At 37.0% G+C, this 10771-nt stretch overlaps 1 protein-coding gene across 1 annotated transcript in view; it reads left to right on the top strand.

Moving 5' to 3' along the window:
- The first annotated feature begins 10145 nt into the window (after positions 1-10145).
- LOC143029062 (iris-like) overlaps positions 10146-10771 on the top strand; it is a 9640-nt gene continuing 9014 nt past the window's right edge. Inside the window, exon 1 of the mRNA XM_076191409.1 lies at positions 10146-10266. The gene's annotated coding sequence lies outside the window, so the exon portion shown is untranslated. The remainder of the gene's footprint in view (positions 10267-10771) is intronic.

Raw genomic sequence — 10771 nt, forward strand, 5'->3', positions numbered from 1 at the left:
CATGCGTCACAAACTTCATGTGTTTCTATTTAAGGCTAATAGATGTAATACAAGAAAGAAGTGGATGGGCTGATTGTGCAAAACTAGACCTGAAAAAAGCTTTTGATAAGGTGCCACATAAGAAGTTGCTAAAGAAATTAGAAACTGCAGGAGGAATACAGGGCAAACTGCTGAAGTGGATGGAAGACTTCTTGCATGAAAGAAAAATGAGAGTGGTGATAAGAGACAAACACTCTAATTGGAATGAAGTGATTAATGGTGTTCCACAGGGAACAGTTCTGGCCCCAATAATGTTTGTTATATATATTAATGATATGGATAAAGGAACTGAAAGTTATGAGCTTTTCTATGGATGATGCAAAATTGTTGAAAAAAGTGAACACTGAAGAGGATTGTGAGTCGCTACAGAGTGGTCTCAATAAAGTATGGGAATGGAGTAGGAAGTGGGAGATGGAATTCAATATTAAGAAGTGTAGTATAATGAAATTTGAAAGAAGCAAAAAAGTAATAGTGGGATCATATAAATTTGGAGAGGAATAAATTAAAAAAGTAGAAAATGAGAAGGACCTGGGAGTCATTATTATGAATATGTCCCCTGAGGAATATCTAAACACAATTTTTGGAGAAACTTATGATTTAATAAGAACAATCAAAGTGGCATTTACATACCTGAACGAAGAAATGGTGAAGAAAATACTAGTCACTTTGATAAGACCAAGATTGAAATATGCAGCGACGACGTGGTCACCAAGTAGAAAAAAAACGTGTAACAAAGCTTGAAAGAATACAACACTCTCAGAACTATCATATGAAGGGAGACTAGCAAAACTTGAGCTACAGACATTAGAGTAAAGAAGAGAGAGAGGAGACTTAAAAACTATTTATAGAATCATGAAAGGCATAGAAACTATTGATAAAGAGGATCTAATAAAATGGAGTAGTAGAAATACAAGAGGGCACGGAAAAAAAATCAAGACAGTTATAGAAGAGACCTGAAAAAGAACAGCTTTCCCCACAGAGTAATAGACATTTGGAACAAACTAGATGAGAAAGTGGTATGTGCAAAAACAATACACGAATTGAAATACAGGCTAGATAAAATGAGATATGAAGACGGGACACCATGAGCATAACTCCCCTTCCCGTAAAATACAACTAGGTAAGCAAACACACACACACACACACACACACACACACACACACACACACACACACACACACACACACACACACACACACACACACACACACACACACACACACACACACACACACACACACACACACACACACACACACACACACACACACACACACACACACACACACACACACACACACGCACGCACGCAAACACGTACCCCCCCCCACACACGACTCTGTGGCGCGGTTGGTAGAGTCCCAGTCTGTTAATATGGCGGTAACGGCGGTACCTGGTTCAAATCCTGCCCAGGGCTGAAATTATTCCAGTATCGCTGCGCTTCGAGTCGTTACTCCAACTCTCGTGGGGAGGTGCGTCTAAAGTCACAGCATTACCCATAGACCGGTCATACGAGCTCTGAGCTCTCTTCCGGGAGGGATATAGCTGTCGATTATGAGTCCAACACGTGATCCAAAGACCATGGTGAATCACACACACACACACACACACATACACACACACACACACACACACACACACACACACACACACACACACACACACACACACACACACACACACACACACACACACACACACACACACACACACACACATACACACACACACACACACACACACACACACGAACACACACACACACACACACACACACACACACACACACACACACACACACACACACACACACACACACACACACACACACACACACACACACACACACGGTTGGTAGAATTCCCGGCTGACACTACGGAGGTCCGGGTTCAAATCCCGCACAGGGCTGAAATAATATCAGTATCACTGCGCTGCAGGTTGTTATTCTAACTCTTGTGAGCGGGGAGATGGGTGTGTGTGTGTGCGTGTAAGGTCACAGCATTACCCATAGATCGGTCATATACGAGCTCTGAGCTCCCTTCCGGGTGGGAAATTGCTGTCGATCACAATTTCCAACACGTGTTCTAAGACCATGGTGAAACACACACACACACACACACACACACACACACACACACACACACACACACACACACACACACACACACACACACACACACACACACACACACACACACACACACACACACACACACACACAGACACACACACACACACACACACACACACACACACACACACACACACACACACACACACACACACACACACGCACACACACACACACACACACACACACACACACACACACACACACACACACACACACACACACACACACACACACACACACACACACACACTACTTTCTATTATGTTTCTATTGACAAATGCTTCCATTATTATTTCTTGTAATTCATTTGTCAATAGAAGCATAATAGAAAGTAGTATTATAAAAAAAATTCTGAAGGTTCTACTCTTAATATCAGTAATGGCATTTATACAGGTAAATTAGATAAATTCATCATTAACAAGATTTGTAATCAGGTTGTATGTGACCAAAATTAATTTGGTGAATTGTGCTGTTCTCTAGATTTCTATTTCATTGATGACTTTGTGTGCCAAGACTTATTCTTATTTTCATATGTGACTTTTTGTGCTTTACCAGTTCCTTTCCTAGTGTAATATTTCGTGTCATCTTTTAATGCCAGTTCCTTTCCTAGTGTTTAATCTTGTGACATATCATACTATGTCTGTTCCTTTCCTAGTGTATAATCTTGTTACTTTTAAACCTCTTTGTAACACAACTTTTTCTGTATTCCCCTGAAGATGTGAATTACACGAAAGCGCTTGGGAATTACTGTTTTCTTCCGATTTCCTTAGTGGTTACCAGCAATATATATATATATATATATATATATATATATATATATATATGTATACATATATACTGTATATATATATACATATATATAAATATATATATAGAAATATAAATGTATATATATATATATATATATATATATATATATATATATATATATACATTATGGAGCAATCTACTCAGTTTTTAAATATTACAAATAATAAGACCCAGCCGTTGCGAAGCTTCGATCCGGGGTCCTCAAGAGCTCGAGTTCCGAATACGATCAATCTGCCACACAGAACATCTAAAAACAAATTAACTAAACATGAACTTATACCTTGGGTTGGGAGCAACTGCAACCTGTCGTCATGTATATGCCCTTATGCACAGTTCACCGTGTCACCAGGCTTTTATTCACCTCGCCGTTGTGATTATTGTGGAAACAAATCATCGCCGCGAAGTCGTTCACCCCATACTAAGGTTGTAAGTTTATATCTGATTACAATTCTTAAAAAGTCCACACAACAGGCGTGCGTTGTGTACCAATTTAGTTGTTTGTGTAACATACGTGTGTATGTTACTGGACTAAGTGACGCAGGAAGAGATTGACATTTGGTTTGGCTTATGCTCTTCATTTTGGCGGATGCTTGTGCGTCGGCCTAAGGGCTGACGTGGCGTGGTCACCACGTGGGGAACCGACCGCGAAGGCCTAGTAAAGCTCTACAGTACAGAGGTCAGACTGACTGACTGATGGAATAACTGGCCGACTGATTTGGCTGCCCGCTCGGTGCAGGCGATATATATATATATATATATATATATATATATATATATATATATATATATATATATATATATACCCAGGTCCAATATGACGCCTTGACCAGACGCGACATAATTGGGGTGACCCATTCTAGCCTTCGAGTGTTGAGTCAGGTCAAACTACCACACAACTCATCATGAATAAATTTGCACCTACAGGCATACTTGTGGGGTACATGTACGCCACACTTGGACTGTGATGTAAAATACATGGGAGATACTCGGAACAAACTCACGACTAAGGTAGAGGAATACAAGTTGGCAGTCTGACGGAAACAGTATCAGCCCAGTACAAACAACCACGTCATAGAACACCACCACAGCATAAATTGGGGTAGGGCGAATATCATATAAGGAATCTACAATAGAAAAGGGTAAATACCACATCTCCTCGGTACGGAAATTGGTTCTTAGAGCGTTAGATGGTAAGAGGCAAAAAGACTTACACATGTGTGCGTGCGTGTTTTGAGTTGTGCTTCTGAAGCGTATGTGTAACTGAGCCCTACATTTGTAGTCATCCGACGAAAGCAGACATTGAGTCTTGTATTCTCTCTCTCTCTCTCTCTCTCTCTCTCTCTCTCTCTCTCTCTCTCTCTCTCTCTCTCTCTCTCTCTCTCGCTCTCTCTCTCTCGAGCTTCAGGACGTTTTTCAATTGAACCTATTTTTTGTTTAATTTCATTTTATTTTATTTTATTTTATTCTATTTTATTTTACCTTATTTCATTTTATTTTATTCTATTTTATTTCATTTTATTTTACTTTATTTTTTATTTTATTTTATTTTATTTTATTTTATGTTATTTTGTTTTATCTTATTTTATTCTATTCTATTCTATTCTATTCTATTCTATTTCATTTTATTTTATTTTATTTCATTTTGTTTTATTTTATTTTATTTTATTTTATTTTATTTTTTTTTATTTTATTTTATTTTTTTTTATTTTATTTTATTTTATTTTATTTTATTTTATTTTTATTTTATCTTACTTTATTTTATTTTATTTTATCTATCTTATTGGGGGAGGGGCTTGAGAGGCTAGTACCCGCTCGGAACTCAACTTTACATGTGGTGTGGAACTGTTCATATATACAGTATGCCAATGCAGTAACGAGACCCGGAGGAAAGCTAATGTATCACACAGTGATGTCACCAATTCAATTCAAGTCTTCGGTGAACAGCGGTTGAGGGACATTACTTAGAGTGGCTGCCCTTCTTAACATCTGCGCAGCGGCCAGGATTTGAATCGGCGACAAATCCCTGCGCGGTAACCAGACTCACGCTCCACCAACACCCGGGTGTTCTCTTCAGCGCCGAAGTAGGTGGTAGCAAGATCACTCCATATACTGTACAAAGATAAGAAGAAACTCTTCCCCGGGGACCTGATCCTTGAATTTCTTGAAGAGGTTTCTTGCCAAATGCCTCCTGAGCTGAAAAAAAAAAAAACATCTTATGCATTCCTAAAAAAAAACGTTCCCGGGGATCTGATCCTTGATTTTCTTGAAGAGGTCTTTTGTCACATGCCTCCTGAGCTCCAAAATAAAAAATTATATGCATTCCTAAAAAAAAAACGTTCCCGGGAATCTGATCCTTGATTTTCTTGAAGAAGTATTTTGTCACATGCCTCTTGAGCTATAAAAGATAATAATAAATGAAATAATAATAATATGCATTCCTAACAACAACAACAACAACAACAAAAATCCCCGGTACTTGATCCTTGATTTTCTTAAAGCTCCAAAACAAAAATTAACATGCATTCCTAAAAAAACGTTCATTGCCAATAGCCTTCAATTATACTCGACTATCATTTCAATTTCCTACAGATTTTTCTTCCTCTACAGTCTACACGAAAACTGATCTAGCGAAAGCGGGTGCTTTGACTTAGTTGATCCATGATCCAAAAGGACGGGCGTAAGACTGGGATTGACAGGTCAGATATCAAACATCTGACATCGAGTCAGGCGATTTTGTGTTTTCCTATAATATAGATATACACCAGATTTTCATGCAAGTATATATGTGTATATATATATATATATATATATATATATATATATATATATATATATCCACTATAAAGTAATGTCGTAGGACATTGATAAAATAAACTTTTTATCCCACAGTCGGAGAAAAGAAGACACTAATGTCGAACGTTCTGTATATTTCGATCACTAACTGTGACCCTCTTCAGCAGAATGAATACATAGTGGAAGGCATATGCTTATATACAAAAATGTGAGGTGAGAAAAGGAACAAGCTCAGGTTACGTGACCGATGCTCCGCAGGTCGCGTGGGGTTTTGTGACCTTGGAGTACATGAGGTAGCACACGGCTGACTGCTGAGGTAGTGATGCAGTCAGGTGACCACTGGCCATTTGATTTATTAAAATTAGGTAAAAATTTTATTAGGGAAGAAGATTTCATAAGTAAAATCAAAAGCCATAACTTACCAGCCAATAGTAAACTTTTAAGTCTCGACGTAGTTTCCCTATTCACAAAAATCGATACAGGAGAAGTTTTAAAGTTTTTAGAGAATAAGTTACAACAACATCAAAATCAACTCCCACTCTCAGTAAGTAAAATCATAAAATTAACAGAGCTATGTATCAGAACTAATGTTTTCTCTTTCAAAGATCATTTCTATAAACAAAAATATGGTTGTTCGATGGGATCAAATCTTTCTCCAGTATTAGCAAATCTGTATATGGAATATTTTGAATTAGTTTTATTACCTAACATCAAACCACCAGACATGTTTTGGTATAGATACGTTGATGATGTTTTCACGTTATGGAACGATGAATGGGGTTCTTTTAAAGAATTCTTTGACAAACTTAATAATTTGGCCAACAACATAAAATTTAAAGTAGAATGGGAAGTAGATAATAAATTGCCTTTTCTAGACATTTTAATAATAAGAAATCAGAATTGCTTGTCATTTACAGTTTATAGAAAACCTACCCACACTGGGAGTTACTTGCACTTTTTCAGCTACCATTCGGACAAAACAAAACAAAGTGTTGCTTCGGGCCTATTTTTACGAGCACTAAGAATTTGCAGCTCACAATATTTAGATACAGAAATATCAACCATAAGAAAACAACTCACAAGATTAGGATACCCGGATTGGTTTTTGCAAAAAGCCCTTAGCAAGGCTAAAATAAATTTCCACAAATCTACTCCCCCACTCTACTAACAAACACAAATGGGATAATAAATGTATAAAATTACCCTATAATGATTCCATAAATGAAATGTCCCAATCATTACCTAAAGAAAACATCAATGTCATCTTCAATTATCCTAATACACTGTTTAGGAAAATAGTTAATGTACACCGTAGACCATCAAGTGACATTAACCCAGGTGTATATAAGTTGCCATGCTTAGATTGTGATTCTGTCTATTGGGGACAAACTGGAAGAGATTTGGCAACCAGAATTAAAGAACATAAAAATTCTGTTAGATATGGTCAATTAAATTCCGCGGTATTTCAGCACATTGCCAATAAAGATCACCGCATGAATTGGGAAGATGCTGAAATAATCTATAGATCAACATGTAGCTTCAAAAGGAAAATAATTGAGTCTTCCCTAATAATTTTTTTTACCTAATTTTAATATATCAAATGGCCAGTGGTCACCTGACTGCATCACTACCTCAGCAGTCAGCCATGTGCTACCTCATGTACTCCAAGGTCACAAAACCCCACGCGACCTGCGGAGCATCGGTCACGTAACCTGAGCTTGTTCCTTTTCTCACCTCACATTTTTGTATATAAGCATATGCCTTCCACTATGTATTCATTCTGCTGAAGAGGGTCACAGTTAGTGATCGAAATATACAGAACGTTCGACATTAGTGTCTTCTTTTCTCCGACTGTGGGATAAAAAGTTTATATATATATATATATATATATATATATATATATGTGTGTGTGTGTGTGTGTGTGTGTATATATATACATGTGTGTGTATGTGTGTGTGTGTGTACATACATATGTGTATGTACATACATATTTACATATGTAATGAGTATGTGGATATACAAATTGATAGATTAATAAAAGTGATCTACAGATGAGTCTCAGTGTCATAGTGGAGAACGACGCGGAAGTCTAATTTGAAGCGACGGGCAAAGTCGGCAAGTTAAAGAAGCTCTTGACTGTAGTGCCGAGGTGGACAACAGGTTGTTGCAGATCCATGATCCACGGTTGGTCAGAGGAGGTCAATCTCGTAGCATTACTGATCTGACGTCATGCTACAGTGATTGGGTCAGATAATTCTCTCCTCTTCCAGGCCCCCTTAGCACGTCCTGCGAGTCAGATATTGGCACCATCGCTATCGTCAACAACACAAACATCATCACTGCCATCATTATTATAAAGGCTCTTCAAGCACGGTGAGTAGTTTTAGGTAACTGTATTAGTTGTTCATAAGAGACGCAAAATCCTGAGCAATTAAAGTCATCGAGGAGGTGATTGCAAAGGAGGAACATGCTGACAGGAGACCTTTTCGTCCATAACTAGGTCAGATGAAGAAAAAAAAAAAAAAAAAAAAAAAAAAATAATAATATATATATATATATATATATATATATATATATATATATATAGATGTATATATATATATGGTTAAAAAATACAGCAACTTCTGTATTTATGATCTTCCTGTTGATACTCTCTACTTTGCGAACTGCAGATTTATGCGTGGAGTTGAGCACAGAAATACTATTACCAAAAGGCATAGTAAAACACAGTGGAGTGTTCTTAATATATTCACGACGTTTCGTACACTTTGTACATTTTCAAGTGATATTGATTACAATAATAAGACATATTTATATATTGGGAAAAAAATAGGTTTTATGGTGCGGGGTGAGGTCACGTAAAATGATCAAGGGGGAGGAATGGTGGTGCAACTACGTGGGATGGTGGAACTCCGTGGGATGGTGGAACTCCGTGGGGAGGTGGGATTCCGTACCGTGGTGGACTTCATGGGCGGAATTATGGCAAGGTCTCTTGATTGTAGATTTGATTTTGGAGACTTCTCTTTAATTAGAAGGGCCTCGAGAATTTGCAGGCGCTTGCTATCCTGTTCTTGTCCAATAATTTTTTGTGTTTTTCTCCATCATTTCTCTTGTAAGAGTGGTGTTGTGGCATGTGATAGTGTGAGTTTTTGGTGTACCGTTTTGGAGGTGGAGAGTGATTCTTCTACTGAGTGTTGTTGTTGTGTATCCTATGCATGTGTTAGAGAGTATCAACAGGAAGATCATAAATACAGAAGTTGCAGTATTTTTTAACCAAATATGCTTACAGGAGAACTTGCTGCCTAAATATTCAAATATATATATATATATATATATATATATATATATATATATATATATATATATATATATATATATATATATAAACAAATAAATAAAAATATATAATATAAAAATAATAAATAAAATAAGTAAATAAATAACTAGGTAAAGTTAAATGATAAACAGACATGTAAATAGTAAATAATAAAAGATAACAGATAAACAATAATAAATGATTATCAGAGAAATAATAATAAACAGACAAATAATAACAAACTAATAAATAAATGAATGATATTAAATAAATGGCATGCATTACAGCATCTTGCTTAGGTGTTTACCTATAGATCTTAAAGCTTCGAACTGAACTACATTGCACTGCCTCTGCTGGAAGATAAGAACGATGAGTAGGAGGAGGAAAAGTTCCGAGTGGGGATATTCTCCGAACTCCTAACCCTTCCCAACTCACGTGTAGCTGAATAGAATATAGTGCAATTTAGTCCTAAGCAAGATGCTGTAATGATTATAATTTATTTTATATTATTTGTTTTTGTTTTGTTATCATTTGTCTGTCTGATTTTCATTTATTATTAGTTATATGTTAATATATTATTATCTACTATTTACCTGTTTGCTTATCATTTAACTATACCTATGCATTTATTTATGTATTTTATTTGTTATTTACATTATTATAGTTTTTATTTATCAATTTATTATTATTATGATTTTTTTCGCATCCGACCTAGATATGGACCAAAAGGTCTCCTGTCGGCATGCTCCGCCTTTGTAATCCTTTGTAATATCCTGTCCGCAATGAGAATAGAATTATACGTATTACCGACAACAGCATCACCACCATCACCACCACCCTCTCCACCACGAGGAAGTAACATCTGAATAACAGTATTCCATAAATGAGCATTCATATTTAATTAATACATACTATACGGCCAACAGGGATTCATCTCTCTACCTTTCTGATGCCATGATGCCAATGTTGATCCCTGGTCACCTTTGGGTGAAGGAAACAATTCCAACAACAAGAAGGAAAACGAGAATGATGATTCCAGGAAAAGAGGTTTCCGAACTCGCTTCGGGTTCGCTCGCGGTATAAGAAGACCTAAGCTGCAGCTCTGAGCTCAGTGTGCATTCTTGTGAGCGCAGTGGAAGGCAGAAGATCACCGTTGTACGAAGAAGGATTGAGGTTAGTACATTAGAACAAAATAACATAAGAATGAAGGAGACTGCAAAAGACCATAAGCCCTACACTAAGCAGTTCCATGTCCATTACCTCCTATTATCCCCATCCATAAAGTTATCTATCCTGCTGTCAAAATAACCGGTAGTATCAGCTCTCACTATTGGTAAACCAGTTCTTGATTATTTCCTTCTTGAATCTAAATTTGTGCTATAAGTGACTCAGCATGACTTCCCCCCAAAGGTTTGGACTCGGATTTATTGTATTGCATTTAGATTTTTTTTTTTCCTATGTCTACGCCCTCCTCCTCAAACCACATTCTAACCTATGCAAGAAGAGAGTGTATGTCGAAAGGTCTGGTCGTGGATTTGTTGTATTGTATATTTCTGCTTGTTAACAGTCTTTGCGCTCTTTCACTACGTTTAAACCCTGCTCCGCAATCCAGGTCCAAACATATGAACCAGGAAGTGAATGATTGCCTTCGGGAAAGACCAGCTTGTGCAGGCTAAAG

Source organism: Oratosquilla oratoria, chromosome 10 (genome assembly GCF_046742065.1).
Source record: "Oratosquilla oratoria isolate Oo_2021 chromosome 10, ASM4674206v1, whole genome shotgun sequence".
Classification (NCBI taxonomy): domain Eukaryota; kingdom Metazoa; phylum Arthropoda; class Malacostraca; order Stomatopoda; family Squillidae; genus Oratosquilla; species Oratosquilla oratoria.